General features: G+C 29.6%; 1 protein-coding gene across 5 annotated transcripts in view; it reads right to left on the bottom strand.

Annotated features, from left to right (window-relative positions):
- Positions 1–21,252, bottom strand: part of fz2 (frizzled 2) — a 604,999-nt gene that overhangs the window by 69,028 nt on the left and 514,719 nt on the right. For all 5 annotated transcript variants that reach the window (XM_073986043.1, XM_073986045.1, XM_073986047.1 and 2 more), the window contains one exon: positions 1,301–1,504. The gene's annotated coding sequence lies outside the window, so the exon portion shown is untranslated. The remainder of the gene's footprint in view (positions 1–1,300; positions 1,505–21,252) is intronic.

The following is a 21,252-nucleotide window of genomic DNA, read 5'->3' as shown; positions in this document are numbered from 1 at the left end:
CCAAACAATCCTTGAAAAGACCACTTAAATTATACTTTAGAGGGTCAGTATGTTCTACAAAAATGTTGCTCATAGTATTGGCAACAATGTTGCTAAACACATCATATAGATAACTTTAAAGGCTCTCAAGAAATGTTTGTCCTTATATGACCTCAACAGATAAGAAATGGTTAATTTTTGAGTAATATTAGAACCAATTTATTTCCGATATTTTATAGATACATATTAAGGTTATCGGTATATTGTGTTTGATGACTTATAGTGGAATTATCTGAGGAATATTTTTCTCCTTGACAGCACTTTCGTAAAATGCCGTCTTCAGGGAGAATTGACCTCAAGTTCAAGGTCGCATTAAGATATGGGCACTTTTAACTCGTCACCCAAACAATCTTTGAAAAGACTATTTGAATTATACTTTAAAGGGTCAGTATGTTCTACAATAATGTTGCTCGTAGTATTGGCAACAATGTTGCTAAACACATCATATAGATAACTTTAAAGGTTCTCAAGAAATGCTTGTCCTTATATAACCTCAACATATAAGAAATGGTTCATTTTTAGAAATAGTAGAACCAATTTATTTCCGATATTTTATAGATAAATATTAAAGTTATCGGCATATTGTGTTTGATGACTTATGGTGGAATTATCTGAGGAATATTTTTCTCCTTGACAGCACTTCCGCAAATTGTCGTCTTCAGGGAGAATTGGCCTCCAGTTCAAAGTCGTATTAAGTTATGGACATTTTTCATTCTTCATCCACAAAGTCACCGAAAAGACATCTTTAGTGATCCGCAAGGGGTATAACATGTTCTGCTACAATGTTGCTCGTAGTGGTCGCAACAATGTTGTTAAACATGTTATAATGATAGCTTTAATGGATCTCAATAAATTATTATTCCAATGACTACCAAAAAAATAAAAACTGGAAAATTGTTATCTAACATTGGACTCAATTTGTTTCCGGTATTTTACAGATAAGTATTAAAGATATCGGTATCTTGTGTTTGGTGACTTATAGTGGAATCGTCTGAGCAACATTTTTCCCCTTGACAGCATTTCCGAAAAATTACGTCATTTGCCAGAATTTGGTTCCTATGCAAAGGCGCTTAATGTTACTGCAATTTATAAGTCTTTTTGGGGGCAAAATGCTCAAGAGAGGAAGTTCACACTAGAGTGGTTTCAGTGAAACTTTTAGGTTTTTTTTAGATCGAGTTCGAGTTAGGTATTTCCACAACGAGTTCTTATTTATTTAAATTTTTTAGTTAATTAATTAAAACAAAATAATTTATTTACTCACCATTTTTTCCATTTTTTACAGCCGAATTTTGTAAAAATTTCACAATTTAGCCGTAACGCCAAAGAAGAGTAATACTCCCAGGGGCGGCTGCTAAATAAATCTTCCACACTGTGTTTTTTAAAGGCAACAACAATGCTGATGATGCAAACAATGTACGACGACGTACACTCAGAGAGACAATTTCAATCCGTTTCAAATATAGACCTGCAAAAAAAAAGATAAAAAAATAAATTAATATTTGTATGGCAAAAGAAGACGACAAGACAATAAGAAAATCAGCCCATATAACAAATATTTGCCGGCAACAAACATTAATGGCCTGAGTAAAGAAATTTAATTAACTGTTATTATTTCGTTTTTTTTCGTTTTGCAAGGAAAAAAATCTTAACTATAACAAATAAATATTTAAATTGGCTAAGAAGAAGAAATGGCGCTCACATAAAATGTCTTTGGAATAATGGCAAAGGTAAATAAATTAAGAGATTTTTTTTCTAACGAGTTAATGTGGGTCAATATGGGGTAAAGTTATGGCATACATGGCGTATTAGGCTGAGGAAGGTGCATGAAGGGTCTGAAATCTTGAAAAGGGAATTGTTTTTTCCTCAAAACATAACCACCATAACAATATTGGCTACAAATCCTTCTCTGGACAACAAGTATTGCTAAAGCATGGCCCCACGTTGGGCGCCATTTTAATAAACATAAAGAGATTAAGGTAACGGCATCATGTTAATTTCTTTGGAGTATCCAAATAAGCCTGGAAATTATGGAAAAATTAATTGAGATACCAAAATCTATATTTTTGAAACCGAGTCCCACGTTGGGCGCCACTTTAGATACCCACACAATCCTATAATTATGTATATCAATTACATTATGTCTTCCCCATGCAAATATACGAAATTTTGTATGAAATGTGAGTTTTAAAAATCAACTTTTATACTCTGAATATTCATCATCATCAGAAGAGACAATTCGAGTTTTGTTCCCCCAAATGAAAATCAAAGAACCCAACAAAAGCAGCAGCAGCACCACCACCAGCAGTATCCAATAATATCAGAAAACATCAAATAGTTATCTTTGTACATACAAAAGCAACAACAACCAGAACTGAAAATTCCAAATATTGTTGTTGTTGTTGTTACTGTACTAACCATACTAAACGGGAGGGAAGCAAAAAAAAGTCTTTTGTTGTTGGCCGATTTCTTTACATTTGGCTTTCTCGTTGAAGAAGAATGAATGTGTGCTCTGATCGAAACATAATTAATTTCTGTTTGTTTTTGTTAAACATGGTTGTTGGTGGTGGAGCGAGCGAGCGGCTTGTTGTGTTGAAAAAAACCAGCAAGCTTTTCCCCAACTTCCCCTCCCTCCCCATTATTTATGGGGTAGACTCCAGCAGCTGGGGTTTGGAGAGCTATGGAGCGGGCCCTTTTTGGTAACGATACGTTAAATGTTGCCTTATTTGTTTTGTTCGTTCGGTTTGTTGGCAGTGGAAAGGGAGGGGGTCGACTTTGGTTTGTGTAAATTTTCATCTTGTTAATTTTGGCGTTATATTTTTTGTTGTGTTTTTTTTTGTGTTTTCTTAATTCTAAAGTTAAGATTTTGCCTTTGTGGCTTGCTGTGCAGTTTTGCCTTGGAGGGAGTTGAATTCTGCAGTTCATCAATTCCAATATAATTTTTTGTTTTAATTTAAGGTGGTCCTTTTCCTGTTGTTGTTGTTGTGTTTTAGCAATACATATTCATTATTTTGTTGTTGATTTTTTTTGCCTTCATTGCTGTTGTTGCAGTTTTGTGAATTTTTTTGTTTGTGTTTTCTTTTTTTTTGGGTTCTTTCTTGGACAAATAAGGCCAGGGGAAATAATAAATTTTGATGTTGTCAAAAGCCCATAAATTAAACATTTTTTAAAGGATGCACAAACATTGTAGGAATATGAAATCTTAAATTAAAAAAAAAAGTTCGAATAAACCTCCTTAAAATGACAAAATTTTGATAAATGGCGGGAATATGGGATTTTTGGTAGATAATTGGCAGTAAGGAAATGGGGGAGGGGAATGAAAAAGGCTTTAATTTGTTTTATATTAGTAGCAAAGTACTTAAATAATAGAAACGTTAGTTGAAATGGCTCCCAACGTGGGGCAAATTTTTTTCAAGAGAAAAAAATATGTTTGGCGAAGGGGAAGGGCATATGCAAAATAGCTTAATTTGTTCCGTATTAATGGCGGATTATTTAAATGTCACCTGTAGGGGAAATGGCGCCCAATTTGGAGAATATTTTTTTTCTTTTTGGCAGATAATTGACAGGAAGGAAATGGGGGAGAGGAATAGAAAAGCCTTTAATTTATTTTTTATTAGTAGCAAAATACTTAAATATAAATTATAAAAACGTTAGTTGAATTGGCGTCCAACGTGGGGCAAATTTTTTTTCAACAGAAAAAATTATGTTTGGCTAAGGTGAAGGGGATATGCAAAATAGCTTAGTTTGTTCCGTATTATTGGCGGATTATTTAAATATCACCTGTAGGGGAATGGCACCCAATTTGGAGAATATTTTTTTTTCTGAAGAAAAATGAATAAAATAATTAAAATGTTATTTTTTTGCTATGCATCATATCTACAGATTTTTTTTGTTCGGTGACCTTTAGTGAAATTTTGTGAAGATTAATTTCGCCTTTAACACGATTCCTCAGAAATCAAATCTAAGGGGAGAAAAGCCCTCATTTTAGAAAATTTTATTTTTTACCATCAGCTCACCATGGCAAACTGTAGGCCAATTGGCGCCCAAAGTGGGGACATACATATTTTTTCATAGGAAAAATGAATATTTTTTTTTTCAGAATTTACGACATTTGTTTTTGTACTATGCGTCATATCTACGGATATTTTTTGTTAGGCGACCTATAGTAAAATCTAGTGCAGATTATTTTCTCCTTTATTACGATCCCCTAAAAATCAGATCTAATGTGAGAAAAGCCTTAAATTTAGCAAAAATATGAAAAAAGGCTATTTTTGCGGTGATTACGAAAAAATAGCCGAAAAGGACCCATTTAAAGAGAGAAGCAGAGGATTAATACAGACGGATGGAAAATTTTTAATTTGTTTCTTATTAGTACCACAATTCTTAAATGTCACCATGGAAAACTGTTGGGCAAATGGCGCCCAATGTGAGGACATGTTTTTTTTTTCTTAAGAAAAACTAATAAAAAATTATCAGAAATTAAGACGCTTGTTTTTGTGCTATGCGTTATATGTACAGACTACTCTTGTTCGGGGACCTATAGTGAAATTTAGTACAGATTATTTTCTCCTTTAACATGATTCCTCAGAAATCAAATCTAATGGGAGAAAAGCCTAAATTTAAGAAAATATGAGAAAATTGGCATTTTAAGGTTATGTTAAGAGAAATTATCCCAAAAGATCCCTTTAAGAGGGTGCTAGAGGGTTACACTGTTCTACAAAAATCTTCTTCATCCTGCTCAGGATATTTTATCCATTGGCACTAGCCGTAAATACTTAGATCTTGTGGAAGAAAAAGCCGGACTTTTAGAAAATACATACAAATTTTAAATTTTTACGTTGATTTAAAAAATTGACTAAAAGGACCCCTTAAAAGGGGCATTAGAGGGTTACACTGTTCCACAATAATGTTCTTCACACTGGGTAAGATATTTTCTCCTTTGACATCATTGTCCAAAAGTGAGATATTTTGGGAAAAATTCCCTTCATTTTAGAAAAATATAAAAAATTGGTATTTTTAATTTGATTTCAGAAAATTAACTGAGAAGACCCGTTAAAAGTGGCACTTAAGCGTTAATATGTTCTACGAAAATCTTCTTCATACTGGGCAGGATATTTTATCCACTGGCACCATCCGTAAGTACTGAGATTTTGTGGAAGAAAAACCCGGAATTTTAGAAAAACAACAATTTAACTTTTTGACTTTGATTTAAAAAACTGACCCAAAGGACCCCTTAAGAGGGGTTTTAGATGGTTGCACTCTTCTACAAAAATATTCCTCACACTGTGCGTAATATTTGCTTCCTTGATACCATCATTCAAATGTGAGATATTTTGGGAGAAATTCCCTTCATTTGAGAAAAATATAAAAAATTGGTATTTTTAATTGGATTTCAGAAAATGACCTGAAAAGACCCATTACAATTGGTACTAAGGGGTTTGTATGTTCAACAAAAATGTTCTTCACACTGTGCAGGATATTTTATCGATTGCCAATATCCGTAAATACTTGGATTTTGTGGAAGAAAAATCCGAAGTTTTAAAAAAAACGTAAAAAATTGACATTTTGAAGTTGATTTAAAAAGTTGGCCCAAAAGGACCCCTTCAGCGGGGGTATAGAGGGTTGCACTCTTCTACACAAATGTTCTGCTCACTGAGCAGAATATTCACACCTTTGACACCATTATCCAAATATGAGATATTTTGGGAAAAATTCCCTTCATTTTAGAAAAATATAAAAAATTGGTATTTTTTAGTTCATTTCAGAAAATGCACTGAGAAGACCCGTTAAAAGTGACACTAAAGCGTTAATATGTTCTACGAAAATCTTCTTCACCCTGCCCAGGATATTTTATCCATAGGTACCATCCGTAAGTACTGAGATTTTGTGTAAGAAAAAGTCGGAATTTTAGAAAAACAACGATTTAACTTTTTGACATTGATTTAAAAAACCCCTTATTGAAAGGACCCCTTAAGAGGGGTTTTAGATGGTTGCACTCTTCTTCAAAAATATTCCCCACACTGTGCGTAATATTTGCTTCCTTGATACCATCATTCAAGTGTGAGATATGTTGAGAGGAAACCCTTCATTTTAAAAAATATGAAAAAAATGGTTATTTTTAATTTGATTTCAGAAAATGACCTAAAAAGTCCCTTAAAAGTGGTGCTAAAGGGTTAATATGTTCTACAAAAATCTTCTTCATACTGCGCAGGATATTTTATCCACTGGCACGATTCGTAAATACAGGGATCTTGTAAAAGAAAAAGCCGGAATTTTAGAAAACAATATGAAAAATGTTTCATTTCGAAGTTGATTTCAATAAATGACCCAAGGGACCCCTTTAAGGGGGTTTTAGAGGTTTGCACTCTTCTACAAAAATGTTCTGCACACTGAGCAGAATATTTACACCTTTGAAATCATTATCCAAATGTGAGATATTTTGAGAGAAAATCCTTCATTTTAAAAAATATGAAAAAATTGATATTTTTAATTTGATTTCACAAAATGACCTGAAAAGACCCCTTAAAAGTGGTGCTAAAGGGTTAATATGTTCTACAAAAATCTTCTTTATACTGCGCAGAATATTTTATCCACTGGCACCATCCGTAAATACAAGAAACTTCTGGAAGAAAAAGCCGGAATTAAAAAAAAAAAACATAAAGAATTTGACATTTTAAAGATGATTTCAAAAACTGATCCAAGGTACCACTAAAAAGGTGTTCTAGAGGGTTGCACTGTTCTACAAAAATGTTCTTAACACTGTGCAGATTATTTTCCTCTTTAACACCATTATCCAAAAGTGAGATGTTTAAGAGACAAAAGCCTGGAATTTAGAAAAATAAAAAATATGACCATTTTTAAGATAATTTCAAAAATTCCCCAAGGGAAACCCTTATAAATGGTACTAGAGGGGTACCAAGTTCTACGATAATGTTCTGCGTATTGTGTGGCTTATATTCTACCTTGATAGCGTAGCCTAAAAATTAGAACTTTTAGGACAAACACATTCAATTTAGAAATAATATTAAAAAGGGGAAATTTTCAGTTAGTTGCATTTTTAAGTTGATTTAAAAAATACCCAAATAGAAACCTTGAATGAGGTACTAGAGGGTTAATACATTTCTGAAAAATGTTCTTTACACTGTGCTGCGGATTTTCTCAGTTGGCGCCACTATTCAAAAACGAAATCGTTTGGGAGAAAAACCTTCAATATATAAAAATATGAATGCAGAAAAGGGCGGTTTAAGGTCATTATAAAAAAATTACTCAAAAAGACCCCTTGAAGGGGTACTAGAGGGTTAACATGTACCTTAAAAAATTCAGTACACTGTGCAGAATAATTTTTCTTTGGACGTACTCATTTAAAAAACAGGTCTTGTCGGAGAAAAACTTTCAGTTAAAAAAATATGAAAAAAATTCTCATTTTTAATTAAGTTCAAAAAATACCCAAAAGTAAGTTCAAAAAATACCCAAAAAACGGGTTGCAGAGGATTAATATGTTTTACAAAAAATATTCTTCGCAATGTTCAGAGTATTTGCTTCTTTGAAAACATTACCCGAAACTGACATTTTATCGGAGAAAACTACCTTCTGTTTAGAAAAAAATAAAAAAAAAATAATATTTTTTTAAGATTTTCATTTTAAAGCGAAGTTCAAAAAATACCCCAAAAAGACCCCTTAAAATGGCTTGCAGAGGGTTAATGTGTTTTACAAAAATATTCTTCGAACAGTTCAGAGTATTTTCTTTTTTGAAAACATTGACCCGAAACTGACATTTTATGGGAGAAAACCACCTTAGAAAAAATAAAAAAAAATATGATTTTTTAAGATTCCAAAAAAACCCTTAAAATAGCCCCAGAAAGGGTATTAGAGGGTTAATATATTCTACAAGAATGTTTTCCTCACTGTGCACAGTATTTCACAAAAAATCACATTACAAAAAATGAGATCCTGATGTAAAAAGCACCCGAAGTTGAACAATTTAGCATCGTGGCGCCCAACGTGGGTCTGTTGGGGTTATCATATATTAAGAAATTATAGATAATTAGATTTTTCCATAAAATTTAGGCTATCGCTTTGAGGATTTTGGAATTCTTTAATTTAAATAAAATTTGAAATTTAATTAATTGGCGCCCAATGCAGGGCTGCTTCAAAACCAATGTTTATGTACAAAATAATTTTTAATAATTTTTCTCTTTATTTTTGCATCAGAGTTTCGTTGTTTCACTTCTATTTGAATTCTCAAATAATTGAAATACTTTATATTATACCCTTACAAATCCCTCCTATTTGGCAAAGTGGCGCCCAAGGTAGGGCTGTTGAAGTTACATACATATATTAAGAAATTATCTTCATATTGATTATCCATAGAAGTTTAAGCTTCCGCTTTGAGGGTTTTGGAATTTAAAATCAAAAAATTATTAAAATGTGGTGAATTGGCGCCCAATGTGGGGCTGTTTGAAGCACCTTGTATAAGGAAATAATTTTTTCATCAGAGTTTCTTATTCTTTTTCATTTCCAAAATAATTGAAATACTTTATATGATACCATTACAAATCTCTGCTATTTGGCAAAGTGGCGCCCAAGGTAGGGCTATTGGAGCTACATACATGTATTAAGAAATTATTTTCATATTGATTATCCATAGAAGATTAAGCTTCCATTTTGAGGATTTTGGAATTTAAAATTAAAAATTATTAAAATGTGGTGAATTGGCGCCCAATGTGGGGGGCTGTTTGAAGCACCTTGTATAAGGAAATAATTTGTTTATCACAGTTTCTTATTTTTTTTTGGTTTCCAAAAATAATTGAAATGCTTGGTATGTACATGTCCTCTACAAATCCCTACCAAAACTTTCCAGACAAATCCCTCTTATTTGGCAAAGTGGCGCCCAAGGTAGGGCTGTTGGAGCTACATACATATATTAAGAAACTATCTTCATATTGATTATCCATAGAAGTTTAAGCTTCCGCTTTGAGGGTTTTGGAATTTAAAATTAAAAAATATTAAAATGTCGGGAATTGGCGCCCAATGTGGGGCTGTTTGAAGCACCTTGTATAAGGAAATAATTTTTTCATCAGAGTTTTTTATTCTTTTTGATTTCCAAAATAATTGAAATGCTTAGTATGTACATGTCCTCTACAAATCCCTACCAAAACTTTCCAGACACCTAACTTTATTTCTTTTTCCAATTTTCTATCTATCCTCCTGCTGTGCCAAGGCATATTTTCTGCTATAATTTCATCTTGTTCTTCGTCTTCTGATGATGTTGATTTTGTAGCAAAGAAGCACCACAAACACCAAAGATTCTTTATTTGATTGCTAACTGATTGCGCTTTGCTAGCTCTGTGTTGATTATTTTGTGCGTTCGATGTTTGTCTTCTGTCGGTCTGCCGGCTTGGCTCATTCTCCCTTTCTTCATATATGGAAGATGGTGTTGTTTAATTTAAATTAATGCTTGCCTGATGCTCTTTGCCTGCCTGCTGCGTATATGGTGCCTTAGCTGTTCGTCTTGTATTTTAAAGATTTTTATTTAGTGATATTTTATTTTTAAGGGATTTCATTTCAATTTCAAGTTTTTTTTTTAATTTTTTCTTATGAAGATTTCTTTTGGGATCTGATGATGTGTTGTGTTCTTTTAATTAGGTTGACAATTTTTAGTCACATTGCCTTCTTGCGGAATTATTTTTGTAAATTCAATGTGTTTTGGAAATGATGTTTTGTGTTTGGTTTTTGCCAGCAGCAGATCTTGAAGATATCAGTGGAGTGCTTGTGTGTTTTTCGGATTTTGTGGCATTGCTAATGATGCTCATTTAAAGTTTTGTGGTCTTAAGGGGTTAAATGCTTGTCGCGTACAACACACTCGCACTGGCACAAGATTGATATCTCTCAAGTTCATTAGTCAATTATTTTGCTTGGCAGAGTCTGGAGATGTTGTTTGTAAAAGTCCTCGTCATGGGGTTCAAGCAAATGTCTAGAATTTGGAAATTTTAATTAGTCGTTAAGAAGAGGAATTGGAAAAAATAAAATAAAACAAAATAGAATAATGTTGTTTAAATTTAAAATAAATTAATAATAATCTGTGTTAAATTAAAAAAAAAAAATAATTATATTTCTTGCTTCGACTTAAAGAGTCTCAATATGTTATTATCTGTTAACATATTGCGAAACTTGTAGTCATATATTCTAACGAATAAATTTCTTTAATTTATTTCTTTATTCCGCTGCTAACTTCACTTATTGTCTCTGCAGCCAACTTCACTAGTCATTAACCACTGCAGCCAACTTAACTCATCATTGCCTTTGCAGCCAACTTCAATATGTTATTTTCTGTTAACATATTACGAACGTTGTAGTGATATATTCTAACGAATAAATTCCTTTAATTTATTTCTTTATTCCAATGCTAACTTCACTTATTGTCTCTGCAGCCAACTTCACTAGTTAATACCTCTGCAGCCAACTTCACTCATTATTGCCTTTGCAGCAAACTTCAATATGTTATTTTCTGATAACATAATACGAAAGTTGTAGTGATATATTCTAACGAATAAATTCCTTTAATTTATTTCTTTATTCCGCTGCCAACTTCACTTAGTGTCTCTGCAGCCAACTTCACTAGTCATTACCTCTGCAGCCAACTTAACTCATCATTGCCTTTGCAGCCAACTTCAATATGTTATTTTCTGTTAACATATTACGACAGTTGAAGTGATATATTCTAACGAATAAATTCCTTTAATTTATTTCTTTATTCCGCTGCTAACTTCACTTATTGTCTCTGCAGCCAACTTCACTCATCATTACTTATGCAGCCAACTTCACTCATCATGGCCTTTGCAGCCAACTTCACTTCACTTTTGCCTACTTTATGTGATTAGAGTTGACTACTACAATTTAATTAAGTTTTTTTCCTCTGCTGCTACTGCCTAGCTTCAATTTATATTCATTTCTCTAAGAATTATCCCACTGCGGAGGAAGAGAGCAGACGTCCCAAAAAAGGAAGTTGTTCTTAATCACAAATGTCGTTTGCCAAAGAGTGCGTTTGTCATACACCATTGTTGAAGTATGAGATGTGAGGGTTTTGTTGTTCTTTTTCTTTTGCTCGGCATAGTTAAGAAAGAGAATCAAAAAAGTAAACAACTATGCTTCATTACTATTATTTATTAAAACAACTAAGCACTAAATTGGCCAAAGCTATGGAAAATAGGAAAGGCGGCGAGAGAAAGGAGAAGAGAAAGAGGAGAGCTTATTGTATGAATTAATTTGTGGTGGTGAGTGGGTGGGTGGTGGTGGTTGTTGTTTGGATTTGGATGAATGGTTTGTTGTAAGATGTTGTCATTTTGAGCGAGCGTGGAATCAAAGAGAATGCGAATTGTTGTAATTACTACTACTGAATGGCTGGCTGGCTCAATGCTAAATGGGTAGGCGGTGGTGGTGTTTTTTAATTCATTTGACTAATAGAGGGCGTTAAAAGCGGCATTATTGACGCTTTAAAGAATTACTTGTTTCTTGTTTTGTTTGAAACAAAAAAGCTGCTAAAACGTTTTCAATTACCCACATACGATTTGTCATCATGCCACATGTAGATGCAATGGAAATCACAGAGCAAAAAAAAAAAATAACAAAAAATTAGAAATTGTGAAGGAAGGCGGATTTGTCTCATTTGGACAAAAAAAAAAATGAAAATAATTAAAAATTGTGCAAAGTGGTAATTAAGCAAAGTCAATCTAAAAACTTTTCAAAATGCAATTGTAAATCTTAAATAATTTATTATCTCTGTGGCATTTCTTCTGTACAAAACTAAACATAAATTTTGAAAATAAACTAAATTGAAATATTGCTTTTCTGTAATCTTCAATTTAAATTGATGTACTAGTTGTTGTTAGTTGTTTCAATTGTTTAAGTATTATATAATTTATTATAAACAAAAGTCGAGAAAGTAACACTTCATTAATACTTCAAACTTCAAAATAGCAGATAGCATCTGTGTGATGTCAATCAATAAAATTTCAAAAAAACAATGTAAAGGGAAAGGGTTCTTTACGTCGTGGAAATAAACAAATCAAACATTAATTGAAACATATCATTCACACCTTTCAAAGGGAGAGGGAGGGGATGGGGGAGAGTAATTACCACAATTTGATAGAGTTTCAATTTGAATTAAGAAATAAATATATAAAAAATCGACAAGATATAAAAGAGGTCTGTTCTTTTTGGTCCTTCGACTAAAGTATTTCTGTTATGGCAGAGAAGACCACCTTAGGGGTCTTCTATAGCAGAGAATACCACGCTAAGGGGTTTCCATAAAAGAGATTTTTTTCAATATTTTGTTTCGATTCAATCATTTTTATAATTTTGTATTTTTTTGTATTTCCTGAAATATTTTTTTACAAATTTTACATAACTGAAAAATATTTTCTAAGCCCTTTTATATGCAAAAAAAAAGTGAAAAAATATTTTAGTATAGAAATTTTGGTCCTTCGACGAATCTCATTTTCGATTTTTAAGCAATTTTACAAATCGTAGATTTTAAGCTTTCGTCGAAAATTTTGGTCCTTCGAAGAGTCTCATTTTCAATTTTTAAGTACTTTTATAATTTTGTATTTCTTGAAATATTTGTTTATGATTTTTACACAATTAAAAAATATTTTCCAGGGGCATTTCTACAAAAAAAAATAATAATAAAAAAAATAAAATAAAATTTTCATTTTATAATCAAAATGTTGGTTCTTCGACGAGTCTCATTTTCGATTTTCAAGCATTGTAATAATTTTGCACTTCTTCAAATAATAAATTATGAATTTTATATGATTAAAAAATATTTTCCAAAACTTTTTCTAAGAGGAAAAATTAAAAATTTAATTTTATGATAAAATTTTGGTAATTCGACGAATCTCATTTTCGATTTTTAAGCAATTTTACAATTTTGTATTTTAAACATATTTTTTCTATGAATTTTACATAATAAAAAAATATTTTCCATACTAAGAAAATTATGAAAATCATCGATTTCAACTTTTCGTCGAAAATGTTGGTCCTTCGACGAGTCTCATTTTCAATTCTCAATTACTTTTATAATTTTGCATTTCTTGAAATATTTGTTCAAGATTTTTACATAATTAAAAAATATTTTCCAAATCCTTTTTTATGAAGAAAAATTAAAATTTTCTTTTCATAATAAAAATGTTGGTCCTTCGACGAGTCTTATTTGCGATTTTCAAGCATTGTAATAATTTTGTAATTCTTTAAATAAGTTATGAATTTTACATAAGTAAAAAAAGCTTTCCAAAACCTTTTCCATGAAAATTAAAAACAATTAAAAATTTTCATTTTTTTCATAAGAATAATTAAAAATTTAATTTTATGATTGCTAAGTCTGGAGTTTTTAATTTTATGTTAAAATATTGGTCCTTCGACAAGTCTCATTTTCGATTTGCAAGCATTTCAATAATTTTGTATTTTTTGTAATATTTTTCTATGAATTTTACATAACAAAAAAATATTTTCCAAGCCCTCTATTATGATAAAATAAAAAAAAATATATATAAGATAAAAATTTTGGTCCTTCGACGAGTCTCACTTTCGATTTTCAACCAAATTTACAATTTTGTATTTTTTTGAAATGTTTTTCTATGTATTTTACATAACAAAAAAATATTTTCCAAGCCCTCTATTATGAAAAAATAAAAAAAATAATTTTAAGATAAAAATGTTGGTCCTTCGACGAGTCTCATTTTCGAGTTTCACGCTATTTTACAATTTTGTATTTCTTGAAATATTTTTGTATGAATTTTAGAGTAGCTGTCTTCTATAGCAGAGAAGACCACCGTAAGGGGTTTCCATAAAAGAGCATATTTTTGAATAATTTGTTTCTTTCGTTTTGGTCCTTCGACCCCATTTTAAACACAAGTTTTGCGCTCCAAATTATTTTTAATGGCCATTTAGATCATCTTTTATTACCAATTACTTTCATAGGCCAAAGTCAATATTTATTTTTTCGCCTTCTTTGTAAGAATTACAACAACAAAGAAATCATCGTTTAAAAGCCATTTGTATGACTCATTTATTTTCAATATTTTTATAAGAAAAAATTAATTTTATGACAAAAATGCTGGTCCTTCGACGAATCTCATTTTCGATTTTTAAGCATTTTTATAATTTTGTATTTTTTGGAATATTTTTTTACGAATTTTACATAACTGAAAATTCTTTTTCACGCCCTCTTATATGAAAAAATAAAACAAAGTCATTTTAGGATAAAAATTTTGGTCCTTCGACGAATCTCATTTTCGATTTTCAAGAAATTTTACAATTTTGTATTTCTTGAAATATTTTTCCATGAATTTTAAAATAGCTGTAGCTGTCTTCTATGGCAGAAAAGACCACCGTAAGGGGTTTCCATAAACGAGAATATATTTTTCAATATTTTAAAATAAAGTCATTTTAGGATAAAAATTTTGGTCCTTCGACGAATCTCATTTTCGATTTTGAAGCAATTTTATAATTTCGTATTTCTTGAAATATTTTTCTATGAATTTTAGAATAGCTGTAGCTGTCTTCTATAGCAGAGAAGACCACCGTAAGGGGTTTCCATAAAAGAGAATAATTTTAAATATTTTTGTATTCATATGTTTTGCCTTAAATTATTTTTTATTTTCAATGGCCATTTATTTAAATCATTTTTTATCACCACCAATTACTTTCATTGGCCAAAGTCAATATTTATTTTTTCGTCTTCTTTGTAAGAATTACAACAACAAAGAAATCATCGTTTAAAAGCCATTTGTATGGCTCATTTATTTTCAATATTTTCAAAACGAATGAAATTTATTCAGTGTTGTTCGGATGGCGATGGTGATGATAATTAGGCGACTAAACAAATTAACCAAACAACGACAGTGACAACAAACAAACCAAAAAAAAAAAAAACAAGAAAAAAACGGTTGGTTTAGCTAGACCATGGCAAGAGCATATCAGAAGAATGGAAACGTATTAATAATAATGATCATTAAGCTTCATTATTAACTCCTAAGACACGTGAGGCACCGTGCCTCACACCATTTGATTTTTTTTGGAAATTCAGGTGATTATCATTTAGAAAAATCATTCGGTTTTTTGTTAGATATTTATTTCAATGATTGATTTTCTGTGTTAATATTTTGCTAAAAAATATTTTTTTGCTTGTATTTCTTTAATATTTTGTTAAGTTTTCTTACAATTTTTTAAGTATGAAAAATGATCCCCATGTCATGACCATTATTATCTTGGGTTATTCTCTCCATTTTTTTGCACTTCATTTTCATGTTCAAACTTAATGGATTTTTAGTTGTTGTTTTTTTTTTTTTTTTTTTTTAAATGAATAGCCTCAAAATGCGGGCTTTCAAAATGAGGCTATTACCACCATTAGGCGCATAATTGTGAGGGGTCTTTTGAGGCCAACATAAAAACCGAGGAAAATTAAAAAAAAAAAATAAAATAATAATAATTATAAAAATAATAATTATAGTTATAATAATAACAAATACAACAACAATAAAAATAATAATAATAATAATAATAATAATAATAATAATAATAATAATAATAATAAAATAATTAAAAATAAATCAAAAAATTGGAAAATATTAAAATACAAATAAAAAATTAAATGTATGACAGTTGGTCCTTCAAACGCTATCAATTATTGGTCCTTCGATTGTGTGGCTTGTTTAAATTTTTTACAAAATTTATTGAATATTTTTTATATTTCTACCTTTCAATTTCTTTATTTGCTTTAAAATGTTTCAAATTCAAAATTGTTATTTATTATGTCTCACATTGTTAAACCATTAATTAATGGGAATGAGAAAACAAACACCGCATACATGGATGGCCCAAAGGCTAATTAATAATTCTTTGAATATCTCCAAAGAAATTTTCAAAAATATTTCACAGCAGCAGCGGACGGGTACAAAAACAATAAATTGTCACAAAAAAATACAAAAACGAAAATTAAAAAAAAAAAAAACAAAATTTAAATATCAAACAAAATATTAATGATTGTGTATAATTTGTTTGATATACAATTTAATATGCCATACAATATTGAATGAATTCAAAGAATTCGAAAATGCAAACACATGGGGTATAAGAGTTGAACCCCCACACCCAATCAAAGTCAATGCTTGTTAGTCTCAAAAAATGTAATAATTCATATTTAGTTTTTATTTCTAAATATTAGAAGGCAACCTGTTAACTCTTTCATCATTCGATTGAGTTTTTGAAAATTTTTTTTCGGCCGATCCCCTGAAGTGCCCCGACAAAAGCCAAAAAATATTATTTATTGTTTTATATGTTTGCTCCAAGTTTTCAATTCCATAGAATATGATTTTTTGTTCACCCATGACTGAGAAAGCAAAATTCCAAAAATAAGCATTTTGTTGGGCGCTTTGGGAAGAAACGACAACTCCAACAACAACAACATCGAATATGACAAACGTGAAATAAATATTTGTGAACAAACATAAAAATGACTAATTAAGCACCCGCAGATGGTTTTCAAATTAATTTCAAGATAATTTATGTGTGTCTCCCGACCATGTTTAGCTTGTTTGTTGTTGTTGTTTTAGCTCCAAAACTCTTTTTTCCCCCACCATCACCACCACCAAGAAAAACAAAATGATGCTCATCTTCATCATAATATCTCTTTAAAAGACACGAAGAGAGACATAAATTAAAAGGATTTCCTGGGGTTTAAGGAATGTCATGAATTTATTGTAAGAATGATTGCATGTCTCTGTTTTAAAATGGGAAGAGGAGGAGCCCGGGCAGGAGGGCATGCATTTCTGGGCTTATGGGACCATGGGAATTAAGGTAATTTGTTGGTAGAGGGGAAGGGGTGACAGATAAAAATATCTTACAAGAAATTAATATTTTATTATTAGTGATTTTAATATAATTATAAAATATGGCCAATAGCTTTTATATAAAGAAATTTATAAATTCTAGTTTTTTATTTATTGAAAATTTTGGTCCTTCGATGAGTCGCATTTTCGAGTTTTGGACAATTTAATAATTTTGTATTTTTGGTAATATTTTTCCAATAACTTTTAGATGACGAGATTTATAAATTTTAGTTTTTCATTGAAAATTTTGGTCTATCGACGAGTCTGATTTTCGATTTTCAAACATTATTATAAATTTTGTATTTTTTGTAATATTTTTATATGAATTTTACGTAATTTTTAAATATTTTATACTGCTTTTATGTGCAGAAAAATTAAAATATCATTTCAAAAACAAAAAATGGTCCTTCGACGAGTCTCATTTTCGATTAGCAAGCATTTCAAAAATTTTGTATTTTTTGTAATATTTTTTTTAGGAATTTTATATAACTGAAAAATATTTTCCAAGCTCTCTTAAATGAAAAAATAAAAACTGTAATTTTAGGATAAAAAGTTTGGTCCTTCGACGAATCTCATTTTCGATTTTCAACCAATTTAACAATTTTGTATTTTTTGAAATATTTTTCTATAAATTTTACATAACAAAAAAATATTTTTCAAGCCCTCTATTATGAAAAAATAAAAAAATTCATATTAAGATAAAAGTTTTGGTCCTTCGATGAGTTTAATTTTCGAGTTTCAAGCATTTCAATAATTTTGTATTTTTTGTAATATTATTTATAATATTTGAAAATAATTAAAAAATATTTCCCCATGACAAAATTTATAAATTTTGTATTTTCATTGAAAATTTTGGTCCTTCGATGAGTCTCATTTTCGAGTTTTGGACAATTTAATAATTTTGTATTTTTGGTAATATTTTTTCCAATACCTTTTAGATGAAAAGATTTAGTTTTTCATTGGAAATTTTGATCCTTCGACGAGTCTGATTTTCGATTTTCAAACATTATTATAATTTTGTATTTTTTTATATATGTATATAAAAATTAAAATATCAATTTCAAAAACAAAAAATGGTCGTTCGACGAGTCTCATTTTTGATTTGCAAGCATTTCAATAATTATGTTTTTTTTGTAATATTTTTTTAGGAATTTTATATAACTGAAAAATATTTTCCAAACCCTCTTATATGAAAAAATAAAAAATGTAACATAATTAAAAAAAAATTCCATCGTTCTTAATATGCGAATTTTATAAATTTTTATGTTTTCTTGAAAATTTTGGTCCTTCGATGAGTCTCATTTTTGATTTTCGAGCAACTTGAAAATGTTGTATTTTTCGTAATATTTTTATAAGAATTTTACATAAATAAAAATTTTTTCCATTGAAAATTTTGGTCCTTCAATGGGTCCCATTTTTGATTTTCAAGCAATTGGTTAATTTTGTATTTTTCGTAATATTTTGATAAGAATTTAACAAATTTAAAAAAATATTTCCAATGCCATTTATATGAAGAAATTTATAAATTTTAGTTTTTTGTTTAAAATGTTGGTCCTTCGATTTTTTTTTTTGTTTTTCATGCAATTTAAGAATTTTGTATTTTTTTGTAATATTTTTATAAGAATTTGCCATAATTAAAAAAAATTTGCGAATTTTATAAACTTGTTTTTTGTTGAAAATTGTGGTCCTTCGATGAGTTAAATTTTTGATTTTGAACCAATTTTAGTATTTTGTATTTTTCGAAATACATTTCTAAGACACTTCCCTTGTGTTTTATATAAAAGTTTCATTTTTTATTCGATTTTAATTGGATTCCTAAATATTTATCTTTAATGAAAAATTTGCAAAACATTTTTGTGGCTCTCAGGAAAAAAAATTAGAAATGTTTGTTCTTCTCTAAAAATCCTTATTTTTCCATTTTAGTGAGTTCCTACTGTTTTTTTTTTTCTCACATTGTCAATTAATTATTTTATTTATTTATTTTGTTTTTTAATCAACCTACAATCTTAATAATATTATGTTAAATATATTTACTTGTATCTAAATTATTTTTGTGATCAGCTGTCTCATAAAATCATAACCATTCAAAGGAGAGTAGGTTGAAAGCAAATAAAAAAAAAAAACACCAAACAAGCGCAATTTGTTCAATATGGAGGCTAGTGAGAGACAGATTTGCTAGTTGAGAAGGTTCAAAGTCAGCTAAACTGACATTTACGTTACGTTAATAACTTGTGTAATGTGCTAATGGGATTGGCTACATATCACAAAACAATTAAAAGGGGGTGTCAGTAATAAGTCAAGGTTGACGTTGAAATGCTTTTTATAGCAAAAAAAAAAGTTTCTTACATTACATTCGTATTGAAATATTTTAAGAAATACAAAATTGTAAAATTATTTGAAAATCGAAAGTGAAGATACGTCGAAGGACCAACATTAAAAAAACCAAGATTTATAGATTTCGCCACAAAACGGTCTTAGAAAATATTTATTAATTATGTTTAAATAATATAAAATAAATTAAAAAAACTACAAAATTAATAAAATGCTTGAAAATAAAAAAAAGATGATTAGCTGATGGGCTATGCTGCTAATGCTATTCTCCCAATTTATCTTATATTAAATATAAGATAAATTCTATAAATAAATAAATAAATAAATAAATGAGACTGGCCGAAGGACCAAAATTTTTAATGTAAACCCAAGATTTATAAAATTGGTCATATAAAATGCCTTGGAAAATGTATTTAAAATAATGTTCAAGATTTATAAAAATAATACAAAAATACAAAATTATTAAACACGTCGAAGGACCAAGATTTTTAATGAAACGCCAAAATTTGTAAATTTGGTCTTACCAAATGCCTTGGAAAAAATTTTTTAATTATTTTCAAGATTTATAAAAATATTACAAAAAATACAAAATTATTAAAAGGGTTGAAAAAATTGTATTTGAGACATGAGAAATACCACAACTTTATAAAATTGGTCACATAAAAGGGATTGGAAAATATTTTTTAATTATGTTGTATTTTTATAAAACTATTTTAAAAAATACAAAATTATTTAAATGCATGAAAATCAAAAATGAGACTCGTCGAAGGACCAACATTTTCAAGGAAAAATTAAGATTGACGATTTTTGTCGTATAATAGGCCTTGGAAAATATGTTTTTAATTATTTTCAAGATTTATAAAAATATTACAAAAAATACAAAAATATTGAAAGGGTTGAAATTCGGATTTGAGAAACGTCGAAGGACCATTATTTTCAATAAAAAATACCAAAATTTATAAAATTGGTCACATAAAAGGACTTGGAAAATATTTTTTAATTATGTTATATTTTTATAAAACTATTTCAAAAAATACAAAATTATTAAAATACTTGAAAATCAAAAATGAGGCTCGTCGAAGGACCATCATTTTCAAGGAAAAAGTAAAATTTACGATTTTTGTCGTAAAAAAGTCCTTGGAAAATATTTTTTAATTATTTTCAAGATTGATACAAATATTACAAAAACCACAAAATTATAAAATAAACTGAAAATCGAATATGAGACTCATCGAAGGACCAATATTTTCAATAAAAATCCATATTGAGCAATTTTGTCCTAAAAAGATTTTGGAAAATTACTGATTTCTTTCTTTAAGACCAACAAATGTCAATAAAATCGTTCGTTTTTTCTTTCTTTTCAATAAAATGCAAAGGCGTATTGTCACCTTAACGGACAAACGGTTCATTTCTCCCTCCAAAAACGAGAGAGACAATTAAACATGCCTGCCCCTATTTTAAAAACATAATTTATGGTTTGATTTTCAAGTTAAAACACATAAAAACAGAGATCGAAAAGTTAAGATACCCGACCGGTAACAGAAAATTTAACAACCAAAAAACCATAGTTAAAATCAAAATAAAAACGAATATAAACAACAAGACAAGGCAAACGAGAGAGAGATATAGAACAACACACAAAATCAGCGTTGTCAGAATAAGCAGCAGGTAAGAAACCCCAAAAAGGGCAAACACACAACGAGTCAGATCACCTGTTTTCATAAAAGGACCGAAAAACCAGCGGGTGTTCGAACACAAGAAAACTAAAACTGGCATCGAAGTAAAGAGAGAAATTTTCAAATTGCAACAAGAATTCCAAATGACAAGGGACACAGGAAAAATAAGCAAGAATAACACTCTGAAGTCCAGAATTGTGCGTTTTGCTTGCTTTGCATATGCCTTCTTCCATGGCTAACTGGCCATGGTCTCTGATTTTTTCTTGTTACCTGTGGTGAGATTTAAGATATTTACTATGGCCAATGGGATGCTGTTGTTGTAT

The sequence above is a fragment of the Musca autumnalis genome, unplaced genomic scaffold (assembly GCF_047663935.1).
Source record: "Musca autumnalis isolate F117 unplaced genomic scaffold, ASM4766393v1 scaffold_4, whole genome shotgun sequence".
Lineage (NCBI taxonomy): Eukaryota > Metazoa > Arthropoda > Insecta > Diptera > Muscidae > Musca > Musca autumnalis.
This window is presented reverse-complemented; position numbering and strand designations above follow the sequence as displayed.